At 42.4% G+C, this 22,823-nt stretch overlaps 1 protein-coding gene across 4 annotated transcripts in view; it reads right to left on the bottom strand.

Annotated features, from left to right (window-relative positions):
* Positions 1–22,823, bottom strand: part of Mpped2 (metallophosphoesterase domain containing 2) — a 182,803-nt gene that overhangs the window by 97,659 nt on the left and 62,321 nt on the right. The gene's annotated exons all lie outside the window — the stretch shown is intronic.

The raw sequence follows: 22,823 nt of genomic DNA, 5'->3' as shown, positions 1-22,823 counted from the left end.
GGCACATGCGAAACGATTGTGCTATCTGGTTACAGTGGCACCCGTCTGAGTGAAGATCACTCAGTCATATAAGCCACCATCTGTCTGGACAACCGTAGTCAAAAGCAGTGGATTCCACTCTTTATTTTATCCAAAATTTTCCTTACAGACAAGAGCCTTGGCATGTGGACAACAGTTTAGAAGAGCATGCAACAAACAAAAAAAATGAATTGCCTTCTCACGACCCTCCGAGCTATCTCCTTCCACTCCAGAGGGGTGGATCTAAGTCAGGGTTTCATGAGCCAGCACCAAGACAGATCGGTGAAGACATTGTCAACTGTCATCTCAGTCGGCTATGTATTTGTATCCCTGAGCGGGGGGGAGGTATGACTGTAAGGGAGAGCACAGGCATTGGAATCACACAGACCCCACATTAACTGCCCACTTCCACCAAAGAGCACAGGCATTGGAATCACACAGACCCCACATTAACTGCCCACTTCCACCAAAGAGCACAGGCATTGGAATCACACAGACCCCACATTAACTGCCACTTCCACCAAAGAGCACAGGCATTGGAATCACACAGACCCCACATTAACTGCCCACTTCCACCACCTATTTCCTTCAAAACTCAGACTGAAAGAATGCTCTTTAGCCTAATATTACCCATCAGAAGAAAAGTTATGTGATCTATCCTTCAAAGCGGGCATGGAAATTAGCCAAATCAGCACAGACTGGACACGATACCCGACACACGAAAGGTAAGGACTACTCTCGTGGTCCTGTGCTACATTTCCTTTCGCTCTGTGACTTCCTGTGGGATACGCAGCCAGCCTGCTGCCCCTTTAAGACAGGGCTCAGTGCATTCCTTTATTAGCAGAGAAGAGCCTATGACAAGGTTCTATGACGAGCTGACAAATATGTTGGATCTTTTCCCCCCACAAAGCCTTTCAAAGGCAAGTGAGAGGAAGGTGTTCCTCCCAGCGATGATTATAAAATAAGTGGCAATTATTCTACTGAATAATTAGGGGAACAAATGCAAATCCCAGGTGTTTGCATTTTACATCATTAGGCACGGTGAAGACCAAATTAAATAAAAATAACACGAGGCATAAAGGCCATATCTTTTAAGAGAAATAACTATTTTAGAAGCTTTTTAAATTCCCTCCTCCTTAACCTTGCAAATAGAAATTTAAAAAACTCCTTTTGAAATCACTGCTGTTCTTGTGTGCGCGGAAAGAACACCGGGGCCTGTCAATGTGGGGTTTCAGTTTGCAGGGCTTCGTTGGGGCTGGGCTGCAGAAGCCAGAGCGGAGGGCTGACAGTAGAAATAAAATCTCTGCCTTAACAGCACCGCTGGGGCTAGATGAAAATGGTCTTCTAGAACTTGATTAAAACTAAATTGAAAAAGAACATATTTGGCTAATATTACATTAGACTAAAATATAGAAATGAACCCTAATACTCTCGGAATCTAATCAGCAAAAGCCATCTCAATTTCCAAACTTTCAAGGCATCTTCTTTAAATGCATCACAGATCAATTTACATGGTACTTTTGCCAATAAGCAAAACCAAATCACAGGTTGCAATTGACTTATATTGGAAAGTGTGAGAGCAAATGCTAGAGAATGCAATTACGGAAAACAAACTCCATTTTCTCCCCTCTAAAGGGAATTTCGGGGAATATTTTATTGCCATCAAATAATATTTCTGAAGGCATCAATACACAATTCTATTTTCTTTTCAGAGTCCCCATACCCTTTAAATCTAATCCACTCTGCAGAGTATCTTGAAATTTAGAGAAAGGCCTACGAAAGGGGATATTACTTCGCACACACATCCTACGTCAATTTTAATAATCTGCACTCTGGACAGAAAGTTGCTTTGAGTAAAATTTAGGATCCAATAAAATTGACTTTTCCCCTTTTATAACTCAAGCACTGCAAGGAAAAGATTCACAAGGAAACCCCGCAGGAGAAGGGATTTTGATCAATGGTGGCAGTGATAAGATAGGGAAGATGAGACTGCGTTTATTTCCTCTCCCAGGTTTCTCTGCCTCATCTCTCAGTTGGCACCAATTACTTACAAGGAGGAACAGCATGCAATCAGAGTAAATAAGGAGACTTCCAGAGATGAACTTTGGTTCCCTTGGCATACTAACGTGTCCTAGATACACTCTGTGTTCTGATGCCACAATACCCTTCCGGAATTACACAATGTGTATTCATAAGTGGCAAAGTACTTCTAGAAAAGTCTGTCATGTCTCCTGAGGCTCAGCGTGTCAGGATATGGCGTTTGCAGGACTCCATCAGGTCCCTGTCTTCTTTTGATCTCATTGTTGCCCGGTGTCTTGAGCACCCAGCTGCAAGCAGCCTTAAGCAACAGTTAAAGAGGTAAGTTCCCACGGTGTCTTCTGGAGCCCATGCCTTGTCATAAGTGGGATGTACAGAACATAAAGTGTTCTTTAAAGCTCTGATTTACAGAATTCACAATAGTTTAGTTAAGGGTTGTCTGCAGTGCAAAGTGTGTGGTCTACTAAGAGCAGCTCCCACTGGTTCTGTTCAATGAGCACAAAGTAGAGTGGCCCTCATCCTGCCAGGGTCCCTGCTCGTGGACATTTGACATAAGAGAATACAACCTGCCTTTGTCTTGAACTGTTTACCACAATACATATCACTTTCGGCCCCTTACCATATGCATCCCTCCCCTCTTCCTACACACCCTTTTTAGACGGTATGAAAGTCTCCCAGATTTTGGCTCATTTCTGTGATCTCCCAAATTCACATGAGGAGGCCTTTACCCTGCGTACCTCAACATTACTATAAGGACTGTAAAGAGGACATCACAGTGAGCTTTCATCCAACTGGAATAGCATCTACATTATGAAAGAAGAATGAGTAAGTAAGAAATACTTCTATCTTGACTAGAAATCATCCCGATATAACAGGTTTGTACCTCAATTTTGTATTCAACATGGCCTTAAAGTATTAAAAATCCTACTTATATTTCACTCTAGGATGCCAGCAATTATATATAACATATGTAATTATACACACACACAAACACACACATATATATGTATCCTGAGATATATAAATCATTTGTGATTGAGAAACTAAATCCTCCCCCCTTTTTTCCCTGAAATAGGGTCTCAAGCATGTAGACCAGGCTGGCCTTTAACATATCACCCTTCTGCTTCAGCCTGTCAGGAGCTAAGATTACGTTTATGCTACCATACCCAGTTAAATCTCTGTGTATGTTTGTGTATGGGGTGAGTGTGTCATGTTTGTATGTGTGCATGCCCATGTTGTGTGTGTGAACACTCTAGTGGAGATCAGAGGTCGGCAGCCAGTGTCTTCCCTCCATTGCTCTCCATCTAATTATTTATTTAGTCAGTGTCTCTCATTCTAGTCAAAGATCAGTGACTGGATAAGCTGGTTGCCCAGAAAGCCCGTGGTAGCTGTCCTCCACTTCTGCCCCTCCCACTCAATGACAGAATCACAAGGACACCATATGCTGACACAGCTTTTACATGGGCGCTGGGGATCTGAACTCAGGTCCTCATCTTTGTACAGCAAGCTTTTGTATGGACCCAGCCATCTTGTCAGTATGCCAGCCAAATCTGATTCTGAAAACGTCTTGTAAGGTGGGCCTTTTTGGTGGTAAGAGTGGTGCAAAGGGGGCTAGTGTAGTGAAAACTGGACTTTATTGAATGAGTGAACAATGAACAGATGAGCGAATCAACGAAATAACATATCCCACCACTAATGCACTGTCATCCTGAGAGAGAGGGAATTGGGCCTGCTGTTTAATATTATTCATTCAGAAAATCTCCCATCCTTTGTTCCCAGGATGTGGGATCAATAGATGGACTTAACAGTGTAGGGATTTCTTATTTAAGGGAAGTGTCTGTCTTCATGGCATTTCTTCATCGGAAGGTTTTCACCTCTAGGCTTCTCAGGCACGTCCCTGCTGTTTTGACAGCTGGCTTTATAGAGGCCACTCTTCATAAACGAACCACTGACTGAGCCCATCCGGGACACGTGTGTGCATCTTCTCAGGCCCCCAAGCCACTGGGTCAGATGAAAGAATCTGTACTAATTTATGTGCAGGCCCAGCTCTTTCTTTTTGCTTCCAGGAGAAAAATCAAGGGGCAGCGGGGTGCTGCTAACCTCCTCTGCTCTGAGTCCAGGCCGACTGAGTTTCCAATGGGCAGAGACCTCAGCCATCAGAGCCCTTCCTTCTGTGGGATGGGAAGCTGAAACCTTGTAAGGCGACTTGACTCCACTAAGTTCAGCCAGTGATGCAGTTAAAACTCTGTGTGTGTGTGTAGGTGCGTGCATGCGCGCGCGCCTGGTTCTGCAGACCAACCCTTTCGTCCTCCACTGAGCCACAGAGGGGCATGGGCAGTTTGAGTCTAGGTAATTACTGCGGCTTGTGTTACACACCAGAAGAATTCTGTTTGGAGGAACTGAGAGGCTTTCCTGAGGAATATCATCATTCTATAACCACAAGGGTAAATTCCTAAAACTAAAACCCATCACTTTCCGTAGGTAACATCAAATAATAAACAAGGTATGTAGAACAATCTGTTCTCTCAGATACCGATGGAAACTCAGGTTTCATGCTGGGGATACTCTGTCCATTTTGATCTGAATCTAAGGTTATTTCCTAAAGGCTCAGACATTAGAGACTTGGTTGCCGACTGGTGGGCCTTTGGTGAGGGACTGGCTCCTCTAGGCACTGACCTGATAATGGACTAATCTCTTAATGAAGTCGCAATAAGATGCCGTTATTGAGAGGTAGGACATGGCTGGGAGATGTGGCTCGCTGGGACCTGTCCCGGAAAGCTATAGCTTGTCCCTACTACTTCCTTTCTCATCTTATGTGCCCAGGCCACATGAGTGGAACAACCTTCCTCCTCCATGTGCTCTGACTCACCTAAAGTAATGGAGCTGTAAGACAGCGACCTGAGATCAGGGACCAAAGTCTTCCCTCCTTCAACTTGTTTCCCTCAAGTCTGTCACAGTGGTGACTCCTGACTGACACTCTCCATTCTTCTCTTCTAATCCCTTCTGTTATGATTCCTAGCCATTGTCATAGAAAGCATCTGTTTGGCCATTTTAATTGTGAGTTTATATCAGAGTAAGTTAAAGTGACAGAACCACCTCCTTCAGACAGCCACGGTTCTTCCAAGTTTTACTTTCTCCTCCAATACAATTCAGGAAACATACTTAATAAAATTCAGAATACCAATATTGGGATAGCAATTTTTCTTTTATGTATCAATAGTCAAAGGGCTACACCGAATTCACTCAACCAATAGGGCACCCCACTTCTTCTCAAATAAGAAAGTGGTTTGTCAACGGTCTGGCAGGTAAATTGTCCTAAACTGTAAATTTAGAATACACAGCTTACTGTGATGATAGTTTCATCTCCTCATAGTTCTAAAACGCCAGTCTTTATTGTTTTTTAACTGGGATTATTCTCCTCATAGAGAACTGCATTTCTTCCTTGAACAATAGCATTGCTGTGTTCCTATGCGGGAGTATGCTTACCTGCGTGCCTGTGTGTGTGGAGGCCTCAGGGCAGCATTGCTGTGTTCCTATGTAATGAGCATGCTTACCTGCATGTGTGTGTCTGTGAGTGAACCCCGCAAGGTAGCATTGCTGTGTTGCTATGACATTCTCCACCTTATTTTCAGAGCCAGAGTCTCTCAACAAACCTTGAGCTCACTGGTTGGCTAGAATGATTGGCCTGGAAGCCTCAGGATCCATACAGCTCTGCATCAGCCGTGAGATTGCAGCCTGCCTCTTACATGATGCTAGGATCCAAGCCAGCATTTTTGGGCAGTAAACACCCATCTCCCGACCCCTGCTTTTCTTTAATCTTATTTTTATTTAGTTTATGCAAAGGCTCCTGCAAGTCAGGTCTGTACCTACTTTTCAAATCTAGCCACTTTGTAGGAAGGAAATCTAAGCAGATCCCATTAAATCCAATGAGCTGCCTGACCCTCATGAAAGTCAAGACGAGGTTTCATAATTAAACAGGGTCTCTGTGTGTCTAAGGAACAATCTCAATCTTCCTACAACATTCAACTAACATTTCCTGGGGTTTTAGGATTTGACAGGCTGTGCTGTGTGATAGCTGGAAGAATGTTGTGGAAAACGGCGAAGTATGCCTGCCCTCAATGGACTTAAGCTCAGGTGGGACCAGCAGACACCTGGAGAAGTAAACAAATCATCTTCTATCTATCTGAGAGGAAAGAAGCCATCAAGTTATATAAACGAGCATATGGGGGAAATTACTGAGATGTGGCAATCGAGTAAGAACCCTTTGAAGGAAATCAATCAACATATTTTCTTTTGTCTGCTCACCCTTTTAGTAGAGATTCACACGAGACTGACATCCCCAGTTCTGTTCAGCACAACGTAAAGCACACCCCCATCTGTCCACACACTGAAGAGATGTTAAAATAGTATCTCAAGCGTTCAGCTCTTCAAGATCTGGTTTCATAAAAACCCTGAGATACAGCACTCTTCTCTGGCTCGCTGACTGGATTTGAAAAGCCAGCCCTTGTATTCAAATGTATTCTAAAAATGAGTTTACTTAGCTCTCTGCCTCTGTGAAGACAGCCCAGAGAAGCTCTGCTATTGAGACAAGGGTGAGGAAACAGAATACCCATGGGAAGGCCGAGCAGTCCCTGTGGGGGTGGTCCAGGGAGGGCCTGGATCCCTTCAACAACACTAACTCAAGTTCTACCTTCGAGGCTGTCATAACACTGGCTGAAGAGGACATCTGATGTGCAGCATGCTCAGCCCTGTGAGGTCAGTGCCGACGCTGGGTGCTCAGGAGCTCCTGAGGCTACTCCCTGGCTCATGGCCCCGGTCATTCCACTTGTCCACCAGAGACTTTCCCCAGCCAGTTCCTGAAAGCCCAGATACTTGGGGGGCCTTGATCGAACTTTTCTCTTAGTTCAAAGACGACATGGTAACAGAACTTAGAAGTTGTTCAAGCCTTGCCCCAGATCATTTTTTTTTTTTTTTTTTTTTTAGGATGGTGGAACACATGAGAGGATTCTGGGAAATTTTCCTTCAAAGAAAAATTTACTAGGAAACTTAAAGAAAACAAAGTTTGCTGTAGTTGAAGGCAGGTTGCAGATAGGAAAATGGGTGGGGTTCTGGCCTGAGGTATGCACCCATTCCTCTCTCTTAAAGTCCTCGGAACACAGTTGAAAGAAGCACTACCCTGGGAGCTGAACCGTACAAACCTTTAAGTCACTGTATGGCCAGAGATCCACAGCCTCTTCATCCAGTTCCTCCTCAATCTGCTGCTCTGCAGAATTATGTAAAGAATCTTTTCCTCTCCCCCTTCCTTCCCCTTTCAGGTCAGAGTCCAGTTTCCAGCTGAGGAGATTCTAATTTTCCAGGCCAGAGTGGGCCATGACCTTAAGGGAAAACATTGTCTATCCCCACTTCCAGTTTCTCCAGGAATCAGATAAGATCTCTTTCGCTAAAAGTGAGGAGCTGGTAAGGGGCTGGGACAGAAACCTCTTGTCCCATGTTCAGTCTGACCCTAGGCAGAGGCCAGTCTAGTCACTGCACTGCACAGTACAGCTCCAAAGAGAGTGGGTTCACAAAGCTAGAAAAGACCGGCGACATAAGCCGGGGCGCTGCTCTCTCTTCCAGGAAGCCCAACAAGGGATGCTTATCACTCTGTATCAGTGGGTTCTGGTCCCAAAGAAACCCGGCTTTCCGTTGTCACTTGATGATCAGTAAGGCAACAAACAGATTAACTTGAATTATTAAAAGGATGCCTCCTAGGGGGCCTTCAGGAATCTCAACATGCCAATGTCAGGTTGGCAAAAGATGGCAGGTTAAGCATCTCAAACAAGAAAGCCATATAATGATGCTCAAAGATGGGCTCTCCCTCTCAGATCTTTGGAGGCCAGCCATACAACATATCCTAAAATCTTTCCTCTGGATTCATTTGTGGTGGAAAAACCTCACCTAGTGTCTATCAGAAGGATTCTATAGAACTGGCAAGAGGTAAAACAGAAGAAAAGAAAAGATAGAAAGGAAAGGGGGGAAGAATAAGAGAGAAAGGGCTGGCAAAATGGCTCAGCTGGTAAAAGGCTCTTCCTGCCAAGTCTGAAACCTGAGTTCCATCTTCTGAATCCATGTGGTGGAAGGAAAGAACCAACTCCCAAAAGATGCCTTCTGACTTCCACATGCATGGAACGCACACACAAGCATGCATACAGTAAATACGTAGATGCAAGAAAGAGAGAGAGAGAGAGAGAGAGAGAGAGAGAGAGAGAGAGAGAGGGAAAGAATATGGTAATCAGGTATATGTCTTAAAATGTCACTCAAGGCTGCAATGGCCAAGCCATGCCACACTATAATGATATATTTAGAGGAAGTTACACCAAAAGAGCTCCATTTTAGGAAAACAGTAGGCTACTGTTCTCCTAAAGATGTTACACAGCGGCATTTATAGACAAATGAACACACTGCTCATGGCTACTGTGATCCATAACACCGCAGCCCTCCTAGTTTTGACCCTGTTTGCATCTTCTTCTGGAAAGCCACAGATCCAGGAAAGGTAGATCGTGATTAGTCATGACGTCTACTTCCGTTACCTGTGGCTGTTTAAAGAGTACACGTGGCATCCGTCCAAGGAGACACAGGGCAAGTCTACTGAAGGGAGGATCTGGAGACATTCATCACCTACACAAAGAAGTCTATGAAAGGGAATGACTCTTCTTCCACCAAACACTTTTCATGTTAGACTATACAGGGAGATTGTCAATCACTCTCCATCCTTTGGTACATGAGGAGAGGTGAGAAAAACTGAAAGAAATAACCCGATTTCCATGAATAACACTGAAACCCTGACTTGCCAGACCCTCAAAATCCTTTGCAGATTTGTTCTGAGGGACAACACATCTCATATTGCTTACGTCAAATACCCGACTTATGCTTATACTTCCATATACTCAATATATTTCAATCAAACACTTCTTTGTCTATCTTCTAAGTCTTTACTGTAAAAGCCTGGTTAGATTCTCTGCCTCTGGCAAGATATTAAGAGTCTGTGTAAATGAAATCAAGTGAGGATGGCAATTGTGAGGTTAAGATCCAACACATACAACACCTACCCTCCACCAGGTACCACCCAAAAACTCTTTACACACCACCCTGACAAATCTCAATAATAACCTTTTAAAGCCACAGCCGCCATCTGTTTTACGGACAAGGCAAGAGGTCATGGAGAAGAGTATGGCAGAGAATGGCCTGGTGAATGCCAACCAGAGACTACAGAATGCCTCACTAACTCGAGAGATCACGTGGTCGTGACCAAGGGAGTGAACTAGCTGAGGAAACCCCATTACAGCTCCAATTTTTAGGACTCCAGAGTAGACGGTGTGATTTACAAATATAAACTAGTCTCAAGAAGTGAGAATTTTGAACCACTTGCCTGAAAGACTGTCATGAATAGAAAAGGTTAGGGGGGTTGAGCTAGTAGCCACAGAAATCTGAGCTGCCTCAGCTGTGGAAAAATCTAACCGGGTAAATTAAATTGACTAGTTTTCCAGATCTCCTGCTGCCTGACAAAGCGCTCCCGAAGCCAGTTACCGTCAGACTGGTTACAACCTTAATTATTTAAATATTTAAAATCATAAACCAAAGATAATCTGCTTCCTGTATTATATCAGAGAAGCTGCATTTTTTTCTCATCTTCTTGCAAGCCTTACTTATCCACTAGCCTTGGGTTACCTCACAGACATGCTGAGAACCACCACCAACAGACACAGGATACAATATGCATGAACACCCTACTATGTAAAGGAGATTTAACAGTATCACCAAGCCAAAGGTGCAGCTACTTCAGGAACCTTCTGATAAGGACTTTGACATTGCAGACTCTCCATAAATAGTAGAAAAAAAATTTCAAAAAGCCGACATACCTTTTAAGCTTGTCTACTTCCTATCACAGTCAGAGACCATTAACATCACATGACCTAAGATGAATGCCACGAAGCCAGAACTAGTAAAGATACAGCATGTGAGTAGTCATGCCCCTGTCCTACAGCATGGCACATATTACTAATCAATCATACCATCTCTTCCACTGATTCTGGATAGACACGAGGTTACTTCTCAACAAAGAGAGTCAGAGTTAGCCAATGGCATGAACTCTGCATTGTTCCTCTGAAGCCATCTCTGAACATGAAGAAAATGGGTTCAGATCTCCCCCTCCTATAAAAGGGAGATGAGGATGTGAGAAGCAAGCGGTGCCTGCTCATATTCAGAATCCTCTTCTCTTGCATCCAGGCTCGTTACCACTATTTGCTGAATTTCATTTAAGCGAGCGTGTGTGTGTGTGTGTGTGTGTGTGTGTGTGTGTGTGTGTGTGCGCGCGCGCGCGTGTACACTGGTTCACATGCTAATTTGGCCAACAGGCTTGGCATTTCTCTAATAAGAATGCCTAACTGAGAAGAGCTCATGAGACACTAGAACCAAAACGGTTGGCTAGCGAGTCTCTGAGGCTGCTCACAAGAAGCAGGAGACACTGTTTAGGAAGCAGCCCATTTTTCTTGTAATAAAGAAAATCAAGATAGCAATCCTAAGCACATTTATTAACCCCCAGTATGGGTAACAGCCATCAGACATGGGTCTGTCAGTTTTGTATTAACATAAGTTACTGCATTTTGGGTTTGCAATAGCACAGCAATGCCAACTCTACTGCAGATAATTGCTAACGCTGGAATTGTGAGAACCAAGCCCTGTGTCCAGCAAATGCTTTTTAAAAGAATTTCAGTCTTAACAGTTGCTTGCTCAGAAGAAATTCATTTTACATTTAAAAAAAGAGAGAAAGGGAAAAATAAAACAAGGAAGCATTCAATTGAGCAAGCATTTTCTTAACTCATTTTAAGGTAATCTCTTCCACTCATCAACAATTTCTCCAAGAGGTGGGACCACTGGAAGGGGATTCTGTCTGATTTCACTATATGCTCCATTCTCTACTGGGGTAAGACATAAAATAATGCGATGATGATAAAACAAAAAAAGAAGAGCTTTGTAATAGTCAGGACACGCCAACCAATTTTAAATTGAATTACACAGCCTGCTAATCTTTATGATGGGGTAAGATGTCTTCCAACATTATGCATTATACTAAAATTTGCAGTGCGTGCCCCTCCCCACTTCTTGAGCTGCTATGACCCACCCCTTACTGCCTCCCCTCCTACCTTATCATTAAGATAGCTCATCTCCAACCCCCAAAGCATTATTCCTGCTGTGTGGGGAGGGAGGGGTGATTCTGAGAAAGATTTCATTTTTATAGCCATTGTTAGTTGGTGTGTATCTGTATTTCACACTAGGGCACAAGGAAACAGTATTATGAATACCAGACATATTTTCCTAATACCATAAGCACTTTTTTTCCCCTAAAAGGATAGAGGCAAACACACACAGGGGCTAGAGTAGCACGGAGGAGAGATGCTCGCTGTTTAAGATGGATGCTGTGCACTGCATGCTTGATGTTCAATGAAGCAGTTACAGCAGAAACTCCAGATTTTCCAAGTCTAAAAGTGACAGGAGCCCTGCTGGAAGATGAACCTGCATGTCTGGGGTGTGCCCTTGCCCAGTTGGCAGGTTTTTCACACTCTGTAGGTGATGGAAAGATTATTGATGAGAAAGGAAAGACCTTTATCTAAGGACAGGGGCAATATCAGTCCTGAATCTCCACCTCTGATAAAAATAAGAAATAAGAAAGGAAGGCAAGGACATCCAAGGCAAGTTTCTTCTTCTTTCCTCCTCCTGTAAAATGAGAGGAAGGCTCCACATATGCCCAAGGGAAACCAAGTCTGAGCTATTACTGAGAAGCATGACCCTTCTTTTTTTAATAATTTATTTATTTTTATTTTATTTGCATTGGTGTTTTGCTGGCACGAATGTCTGTGTGAGGATGTCAGATCCTGGAGTTACAGACAGCTGTTAGCTGTCATATGGGTGCTGGGAATTGAACTTGGGTCCTTTTGAAGAGCCGTCAGCACTCATAACTGCAGAGCCATTTCTCCAGCCCCGTGACCCTTCCTAATAAGCATGTATGCTACTCTATATCTTTTCGTATTCATTTATTTATTTGTGGTGAAAAGTGTGTGTGTGTGTAGTCAGAGGGCAACTGGACATCTTTTGAGAATCAATTTTTTCCTTCTGGCATGTGGGTCCCAGGGATGTGACTTAGGTTGTCAGAATGGCAGGAAGTATAGATTCACACACCAAGCCCTGTCACCAGTCTGTAAGCTCCATCTTGACAATCTACACTACTGCATTGTGAATGCAGTCTCAACTTCATCGTGTCTTATAAAAAGAGTCAAAGACATGCTCATACAGATGACTTGTGAGCAGCAAATTCATGCTCACCATCCCTGAACTACAGCCCAGGAAAGGCCAAGTTGAAAGCTTACATCTGCAAACTGAGGTGATAATGGCCAACAATAAGGAGCTGCACGGAGAAAAACTAGAAAGACCCATACAAGGGAGCTTTCTGGATCTAATCTACACTATTAGATGACTGTCAGCAGACACTCTGAGACACTGTGATTGCTTCCCAGCATCCAGTAACAGTGTTCAAACTGTGGAGAGCCGGCAATCATCCCTAGCAGCCACCTGTGCAAGGTCACTCCCTTGTACAGTTGCCACAGACCACTGACAACTCTCTCCATACTGGTTTATACTAGATGAACTTGGTTGCATAATAACATAATATGGTCGTAATGACTTAAAAATTCTAAAAGTAAAGGATTTCGCGATCTGATTGTTTCATAGGTATCTTTGCAGCCCCACTAACCAAGAAATAAACCCAAAGAGCAAAATGGCAAACACGATAAGCCGAAGGAAGACAGGACTAAACTTTAAACACTGTATCCACATTCACAAGTGAAGTTTGCATGCCGCAGCATGCACCTCAGGTTCAAATCCCGTTATTATGTGATTATTGTTCACAGGGCTTCCTACTCTAGTTGCAGTGCTAACTGGCTAAGCTCTTCAGCTCCTGAAAGGGAACTACCACCGTTACCCATGCCGTCATCAGCACAAGTACTCTCTGAGCCGGTGGCTGGCTGGCTGTCAGCTGGAAATTCAAGTGACAGAGGAAACAAGAGCCCAGAGCTCTGTACACTCTGAATCCCAGGCAACTGAATGATGCCATCAACGGAGTCAGGAAACAGAACCAAGACCATTTCACTCTTGACATCTTACAGAGGTCTCCCAGCTCAGAGGTCCTCTGCTTCACGGTATCTTCAAAACAAGGGAGAGCAACTGTCTCCCCTATTCCCAAACCGAGAAGAGAAGTGCAAAAGTTAACCGAGAGCCACGCATGTGACCAGGAGAAGAAAGACAGCACAGTTTACCTAGACAAGAGAGAAATGCAATTTTTTTCTTTGTCTGCTGTGTTTTTGGATGGTCGGTTTTGTTCCCTAATTCCGAAATTTGAGCAGAGTTAAAAAAAAACCCTGTGGGAAAAAGTTTGCTTCAGTTTCATAATACTTATGAAATTTGTCACAATAACATCTCAGTCTGGTAGATCAATAATGCATGTGATAGCTGCTTAATTATTTACTCTGGATGCAGCAAACGCTGTTCTAATACAGGCTGCAAATGTAAACAAAGCTGAGGCATGCAAGCAAGATGACCAACGCCAACATTTATTTCCCACAAAATGATTTTCTTTTCTGGCACATCATTAAAAAAAATCACCTGAATATCTAAATTTAAAGGCATTTTGATTGAGGAAATTCATATATTTATAAGTATGCACGTTTTATAGGCTACTAAAACCCAAATGCTTTAAATATCCCTTGCTTCAAAACACTACACATGAACATGCCACACAAAAGGCAGGAGGATGAGAAGAGCAAATGCCGGCACAAAAACACTCACCAAGCAGAGGCAAGAAAGTGTGGTGGCACAGACCAGCAAACAAAATGCATATTCACTGAGGATGCATCTATCAACAGAGAAGACTAGAGTTCTCGGCACTGTGGCATTAGTGATACTGTCTGCCACGAACTAAGTATGGGTCCACAGGGCCCGCGGGGTGACCCTTCGCACTCTGCACCAAAGGGATTTCTAGACAACCAGCATCCCTGACCACGAATAACATACTAGGAAAACAGCAGATCATTTTAAACTAACATGCTTCTTTTGCTTACTCACGGAACAAAAAGGAAAGAAAAATAAGTAAAAACAAATACAAGAATGCAATTGTGTATTCTGAGCCAAACTTTCCCCATCTGAGTAGAGTTCTGAATGTCCCTCAGGGATTCTCAGTAGTTATGTGTGACCCAGGGTGAAGCTCTGGAGCTTCGGTGTGGCTGTTCTACCTGGACAGAAGTTCACTGAGATGTGTAGACTTGGGGTCTGGCTAACCTTGCTGTGATTTTTTTTTCCTGGTCTGCAAGTTCTTTACAGTAAAGTTTTAATTAAAAAAAAAAAAAAGGCTTTTCATCTTTAGGAGTCAGAAAGGACAGGTAACTGAACTACACCCACGTTTTCTAGTCTTTGCCAGTGCAAAGCAAATGCTAGAAATGAGACAAGTGTGGCCGCTTTCTATTCCGGTCCTCAGAGCCTAGAGTCCCACCCGCATCCTTCCTGTATGCTACAAAGTGCAGAGTTGGGAGCACACTGTGTCTCAGACCCAGAACACAGTCACCTCTCGAAACTGTTCCCATTGTCGCTACTCATCAAGAACGACTTGGTATTTAGGAGGCGCAAATGAAATGAGTATATTTATAAAATAACCACCAGTATCCTTTCCTTGTCGTTTACTACCCAGAAATACTTAAACCTATTATTTTAAACTCTAAAACACTTTCATAGGATAAGGTTTCCATTATACCAGCCTTTTCCTTAAGAAAAGAAGGTGAGAAACTGTTACTTGGTTTAGCTGGATTTTTAGAGCCTATTGCAATTTGTGGTTCTGAACTGGATCCTGACACAGCAAATAAAAAACAAAGTTACTATAAAGAACAGTGTTGGAGCTGGAGAGTTGGTTCAGTAGCAACAGTAGCATGAGAACCCGAGTTGAAATCATCAGAAGCAAAGTAAAGTGGGGCATGGCAGTGCCCGCTTTTAATCTCGGCGTCCTGTGGTGAGACGGGAGCAGAAGCTCCAGATGGGCACGGCCAGCTCCCCTGGAATATGCAGCAGTGAACAAGAGAGATCCTGTCTCAAGGTGGACAATGAGGACCATTGTCCTCTGACCTCCACACACATACAGATACAAACACGCGCACACGCGTGCACACACACAATTGCATTAGCATTACAGCCATCAATATTTGGAAAGGTGTGCAAATAGAATTATAGCAATTCATAGTTCTTGACTTTGTTGAGTGTAATGAATCCATGCAAATTAACACTCCTATTCTTTGAACTCACTGAAGTACGTACAGCCCGGACGTCTGCTTACATCAGGAAGATCCAGCAATTGAAAACACGGGAGGGTGAGAGAGGAGCAAATGCATCAACACTGGAACATCCACATGGAAGACACATGGGAGTTCACTGCATTATTCCTGCAACTTATATGATACTTGAAAATATTTCAGATTGAAAACTAAAAAAAAATGTGAATTAAAAAACAAAATTCATCAGACCTACCCACTAGTGTGAGAAGTACTGTCTAGCCAGGCAATGAGCTTGACCTCATGGGGCCCTTCGGGTACTTCACCTCAGACTCCTCGGCACTTTCCAGTCCCTAGGCTGCTAGCCTGGCCTGCATGTGGGAATAGCCGTATTGAATTACAGGGAGACTGCTGTAATTATGTCCTTCCCTTTCATCTGCCTTGCAGGACTCCGAGTGAGAATGTGGAGAATAAGCTAATGATTTGCCACGCATCTCTGATGACCACTGTATTATGTGCATCATAATATTTTCATTTCTTCTTCCTGCACATAATACCATGCTGACAGCAAGGTCAGTTATGTTACTAGAAGGGATTTTTAATGAAAACAATTATAAATTTAAAATAACTGTGTTTAAAGCATTTAACAGTCACCAGGGTCAAGTGATTACAACAGTTACAAGCCCCATGGGACATGTTCACACCAAAACAAAGTGAATAAATTACCTCAGCTGGCGCATGTAATCACTAAGTGACCACAGGGGTCAGGCAGCGTGGAACCCTGAAGAGGTTCACGTAAAACCAATAATGAAAATTTATCAGACAAAGGTGGGGAGGGGAGATGACAAGAATCAGGGAGTCGAGTGATATACTAGAAGCAGAACCGAGTCTCTACAGAGCCAGAAAGGCCAGAGAAATGTCATTCAAAAACCCAGGGGACAGATGGAATCAAGACTCCTGGAAACAATAGGCAGACAGACTGGGGAAGGCGGGTGGGGGGGGGGTTGAAATGGACGTGATCTATGCAGCAACAGCAAGTTCAAAGCCAAAGCAAAGGCTATGAGATGTCAGTCCTCATCTAAGAAGTTCACCGCATCCTGGAATGTCTCTGATGTTGGACAGTGATAGGAAGGGCTGCCAACAAGCAAATGACAGTCATCTGTAACATTTGCATGACACTGGACATCTCCCAAGGGTGGTCCTTAAGCTTCACCCAGGTCTGGGAAGACCTCTCTTTCACACAAAGAGTTTGGAAAGGGAAGCCACACCCCTCACACAGGGAAGCATAAGAAGGATGCGGAGAAAAGTAGGCATTGATGGAAAGGCTATCAATTCCTAAAGATCTCACTAGTGACTCCATCCATCGAGAGAGGTCCAGAAGTTGTAACAGTTGGTACACCTGAGATCTGAACACAGGATGGGGGAAGAGAAGACATAGGAAGGCCAGAGAGAGTTCTGTAACAGAGGGAACTTTTGAAGTGGACATTAAAGAGTGAACAGAGTTCCCTGAAGAAAGAGGATGAGAATGTATTTAGGTGGTGGAACCAACATGAACAAATATTTATTATTCAGTTTACTGAGTACTGATTCTGCCAAGGCACAGTGCTGGCAGCCATAAAAGCTAGGGGACAAGACAAAGTACAGTCTTTAAATTATTTTATTAGTTCTTTGAGAAATTTATACAATATTTATTCACCTCCTCTCCCCCAACTCCTCCCAGACCTCCCCTTTTAGAATGCCTGCAAATACCTTTCTGAGGATTAAATGTTCTTTGTGTTATTTCATTTTCTATTTACTTAGTTTTGAACAGATTTTTTTTTTCTATGCAACCCAGAACTCATGACGATCCTCCTGTCTCAATGCCCTGAGTTCTGGAACAAGAGACTCATGCCACCAAGCCTGGCACACCCTTTTATTCATTCATTCTCTCATTCTCCCCTCTACCTTTTCCTTAATGAGGTCTGACTTTGTAACCCAGGATGGCTTCATTTACAATCCTCCTGTCTTCGTCTCCAGAGTGTTATGATTAGATGCCTGGGCCACCGTGCCTGGCCCCTCCCTACATGTTCCAGATACAAGGACCCTGCTCTAAGATTGGGAATCGGGATGGAGGGGGCTTCATGTTTCTATTTTGGATTAAACGGTTTGGAGAAGTTGGTTGGGTTTTGGAAAAGTTGGTGGTTCTAAAGAGTTTCATTCTTATTCTAACAACACAATTTAAAAATAATAACATGCTTTAATAACTCACCCCTTTAAAGGGAAATTCTGACCTAGCTTTTTCTCTTAAGCCGGTGTAGTGAGGAGTACATGTCTGCCTCTTGCCCTGTGGAGTACAGCTCTCTCAGGAAGGGAAAACACACTGAGTTTTAGAGTCCAGAGCTAGAAGCACAAAGAGAAGTCCTGTAACTTTGGCTCTTGCCCAGCTCCTGCACTGGCTGCCGTGTGACCCCAGGCTGTCCTCCCACTTCTCTGAGTCTCCATCCATCTGTCAGTAAGACAGAGCTAATGTTGTCTGCTCACATCAACCTCCCCGGACCATTATAGAGCATTAATGAGCTAATATATCCTAAGATACTTTGAGTCCTTTGTATAAAAGCTGTCATATAAATTACAGGCACAATAATTAATGTAATTTAAGAAAATGGCTACCCATAACACAGAGGAACAGGTTCACATGGATCACAGAAGACCTGTCACCGTGCCCTTGGGTCACCAAGGAGCCCGTCTAATGGGATGAAACCCAAAGCCGCTCATTTTAGAAAGTGTTTAGCTCCAGTTTCTTTCCAAGGAATTTAACTTAATTCTTTACCCAACCTGGGCCACACTTTTAAGTTTGTCTTTACTGAGAAAATGCACCGATATATGAATTAGAAAAATCATAAAATAATTCATTCCTAAAACAAAGGCTCTTCAGCATAAAGACAATTAGTTAATGAGCATGAATCAATTGTTACTGGGACTAAGCAAACCCTCTTTTCTGATATTATTACAGACAGTGATATAAGATGTATGGTGACCACAGGATAGACTATGTAGGCTGATTATGAGAAACTGATGAAACACTAGATTTTCAGACAATGAAAAAACAAAACATCAACAAACTACACTGACCTGAGAGCTCAGTGGAAAAAGCACTTGTCCAGTATGTTAGTATTAACTGTGACTGGATATAATCTAGAATCATCTGGGAAGGGGCCGGCAATGAGGGGTTGGGTAAATAGATTAGTGCCTGTGCGTAAGGCTGTGGAGGGCGGTCTTGATGAGTGGGAGGACCTAGCCTACTGTGGGTGGTGCCATTCCCCAGGCAGAGGGTATCTTGCCACAGTAACAGGAAGCGAAACTACAGCACTGTTCAAGAATGAGAATTGGAGGTCAGCTCCCAAGAACCCAAATAAAGTTAGACAGGCAAGGTGGCACTGGGACTTGGAGACCAGGAAGCTCCAGGACAAGCTGGCTAGTCAGACCAGTCAAAAACTGATGAGCTCCAGGTTCTGCTTCAGTGAATAGTGACCCAGAAGAACACTCGGTGTCAGATTCCGACCTTTAGAGCATGTGCACATATGTTATAAACATGCAGCTACACAGTTCAACATACACACACACACACACACACATGATGAAAGCCTAAATCGCTTGAAATATTAAATTATAACTCTAGGCGTGTAACCAGAAAAAACAAATATGAATCAAAAACTGAAAAAGATAGCATGGGCAATACTATATTTTTGAGTAAACAGTAAGAAGTGTTGTAGGTATTAAACACCCCACATAAGGACCAGATTTATGGGACTCTGGCCCAGGTTCCTCTGGAAATCACAGGGAGAAGCACCCATGTCCCATCTTAGAAATGCCTCTTTATACTTCTCTATCAGGTCTACTGCGATTGGATACTTTTGCGAGGTTGCACACCTCATTCACGCTGGGCTCTCCTCTTTGGCATGTGCCAAGCGCCTCCCTAGTGAGCAGACCTCACTTTGCCACATTTTCCCTCACAATGGCAGACTGCAACCTGCTCGGTCCACCAACTCCACTTCCTAACAATTCCAGCTGTCTAAAACTACTCAAAAGCCTTAAACAACCACGTCATGCCCTGGAAGCATACGAAGACTCTAGACATAAAATAAACCCTGTGCCTGAGAACCTGGCTGAAGTCTGGTGTGCTGGAATTGTAAGGGTCATTCTGGAAGGAGAAAAGGGGACCATGGATGGGAGAGCAAGTGATGAGAAAAAAGATAAGGAATGGAAGAGAGATGGTAGGATATTGAGAGGGGACCCCTCTACCAGGGGGTCAGAAATTAGCCAGAACCTGGGATGCCATGTGTGTCTGGTGTGACATGCTTACAGAGTAGGCGGTAGCAGGTCTCTGATGGGCAGGCGGAACCAGAGAACTCACTGTTTCTCTGTCCTGCAGAAGGGGAAGTGAGCCAGTGGCCGTGTAGCACAGGGACGACAACTTCACTTCCTCCTAAGTCCTGTTGTCCTCAACTCCTCTCCTCTTATGCCCTCCCAAGGAACAGGAAAGATGTAGCAATAAGGTAGGAAGGATATGAGGTCCATTTTGGAAACACTGAAGTGGTAGGTCACCTTTCTTCATCATTTTCTACCTGGTTTGTTTATCAACTTGACATAGCTGGAGTCATCTGGGAAAAGGGAACTTCAATTGAGAAAGTGCCTCTATCAGACTGGCCTGTAGGTAAGTCTATGAGGTAGTTTCTTAGTTAATGATTGATGTGGGAGGGCCCAGGCCACTGCAGGAGGCACCACCCCTGAGAAGGGGGTTCTAGGTTGTAGAAAGAAGCAGGCAGAGCACAAAGAACAAGCCAGTGAGCAGCGTTCCTTCGTGGCCTCTGTATCAGTTCCTGCCTCTAGCTTTGCCTGACCTCCCTCAGCAACTGTGTCACAGTAACAGGGACGTATAAGCCAAATAAACCCTGTCCTCATGTTGCCATTGGTAAGAATATTTGACCACAGCAACAGATGGCAAGCTAGGACACTACCTCAATGTGTTGGGCATGCTTTATCTCATTTAATCTCATCACAATCCTTGTGTTCAGCGCTGCTAACTAGTAATATTTCTCCTTTCACAGATGAATGGACCGAAGATCACATGATTAACAAGGTTAAAGCAGAATTTAAACACAGCAGATTGCACTCAGTACTCACATTGTTCCCGATAGCATACTATCTCTATATGACAACACTAGATACACACATGTTACAACACAGTATGTACAGCCTTGTTATGTGTGGGCTATGGGATGTACTGTCAATCTCAATTTTTTTTTCTGTATCATTTTTTTACCTTTTAAAAGCAAAGACCTGCTGTGGAATAGTTGTTTAACTATGCAAAGATGTGTTGCATATGTTTAACTATGCAAAGATGTGTTGCATTTGTTAACTATGCAAAGATGTGTTGCATTTGTTAACTATGCAAAGATGTGTTACATTTGTTTATGTAAAGATGTGTTGCATTTGTTTATGTAAAGATGTGTTGCATTTGTTTATGTAAAGATGTGTTGCATTTGTTAACTATGCAAAGATGTGTTGCATTTGTTAACTATGCAAAGATGTGTTGCATTTGTTAACTATGCAAAGATGTGTTGCATTTGTTAACTATGCAAAGATGTGTTGCATTTGTTTATGCAAAGATGTGTTGCATTTGTTAACTATGCAAAGATGTGTTGCATTTGTTAACTATGCAAAGATGTGTTGCATTTGTTAACTATGCAAAGATGTGTTGCATTTGTTAACTATGCAAAGATGTGTTGCATTTGTTAACTATGCAAAGATGTGTTGCATTTGTTAACTATGCAAAGATGTGTTACATTTGTTTATGCAAAGATGTGTTGCATTTGTTAACTATGTAAAGATGTGTTGCATTTGTTACCTATGTAAAGATGTGTTGCATTTGTTAACTATGTAAAGATGTGTTGCATTTGTTAACTATGCAAAGATGTGTTGCATTTGTTAACTATGCAAAGATGTGTTGCATTTGTTAACTATGCAAAGATGTGTTGCATTTGTTAACTATGCAAAGATGTGTTACATTTGTTTATGCAAAGATGTGTTGCATTTGTTAACTATGTAAAGATGTGTTGCATTTGTTAACTATGTAAAGATGTGTTGCATTTGTTAACTATGCAAAGATGTGTTACATTTGTTTATGCAAAGATGTGTTGCATTTGTTAACAATGCAAAGATGTGTTGCATTTGTTAACTAAGTAAAGATGTGTTGCATTTGTTAACTATGCAAAGATGTGTTGCATTTGTTAACTATGCAAAGATGTGTTGCATTTGTTAACTATGCAAAGATGTGTTACATTTGTTTATGTAAAGATGTGTTGCATTTGTTTATGTAAAGATGTGTTGCATTTGTTTATGTAAAGATGTGTTGCATTTGTTAACTATGCAAAGATGTGTTGCATTTGTTAACAATGCAAAGATGTGTTGCATTTGTTAACTATGCAAAGATGTGTTGCATTTGTTAACTATGCAAAGATGTGTTGCATTTGTTAACTATGCAAAGATGTATTACATTTGTTTATGCAAAGATGTGTTGCATTTGTTAACAATGCAAAGATGTGTTGCATTTGTTAACTAAGTAAAGATGTGTTGCATTTGTTAACTATGCAAAGATGTGTTGCATTTGTTAACTATGCAAAGATGTGTTGCATTTGTTAACTATGCAAAGATGTGTTACATTTGTTTATGCAAAGATGTGTTGCATTTGTTAACTATGTAAAGATGTGTTGCATTTGTTACCTATGTAAAGATGTGTTGCATTTGTTAACTATGTAAAGATGTGTTGCATTTGTTAACTATGCAAAGATGTGTTGCATTTGTTAACTATGCAAAGATGTGTTGCATTTGTTAACTATGCAAAGATGTGTTGCATTTGTTAACTATGCAAAGATGTGTTACATTTGTTTATGCAAAGATGTGTTGCATTTGTTAACTATGTAAAGATGTGTTGCATTTGTTAACTATGTAAAGATGTGTTGCATTTGTTAACTATGCAAAGATGTGTTACATTTGTTTATGCAAAGATGTGTTGCATTTGTTAACAATGCAAAGATGTGTTGCATTTGTTAACTAAGTAAAGATGTGTTGCATTTGTTAACTATGCAAAGATGTGTTGCATTTGTTAACTATGCAAAGATGTGTTGCATTTGTTAACTATGCAAAGATGTGTTACATTTGTTTATGTAAAGATGTGTTGCATTTGTTTATGTAAAGATGTGTTGCATTTGTTTATGTAAAGATGTGTTGCATTTGTTAACTATGCAAAGATGTGTTGCATTTGTTAACAATGCAAAGATGTGTTGCATTTGTTAACTATGCAAAGATGTGTTGCATTTGTTAACTATGCAAAGATGTGTTGCATTTGTTAACTATGCAAAGATGTATTACATTTGTTTATGCAAA

Source organism: Microtus oregoni, unplaced genomic scaffold (genome assembly GCF_018167655.1).
Source record: "Microtus oregoni isolate MIOR12 unplaced genomic scaffold, Mior012 000031F_ref0000149, whole genome shotgun sequence".
Classification (NCBI taxonomy): Eukaryota; Metazoa; Chordata; class Mammalia; order Rodentia; family Cricetidae; genus Microtus; species Microtus oregoni.
The sequence above is the reverse complement of the archived record's forward strand: the minus strand, read 5'-3'. Positions and strand labels throughout refer to the sequence as shown.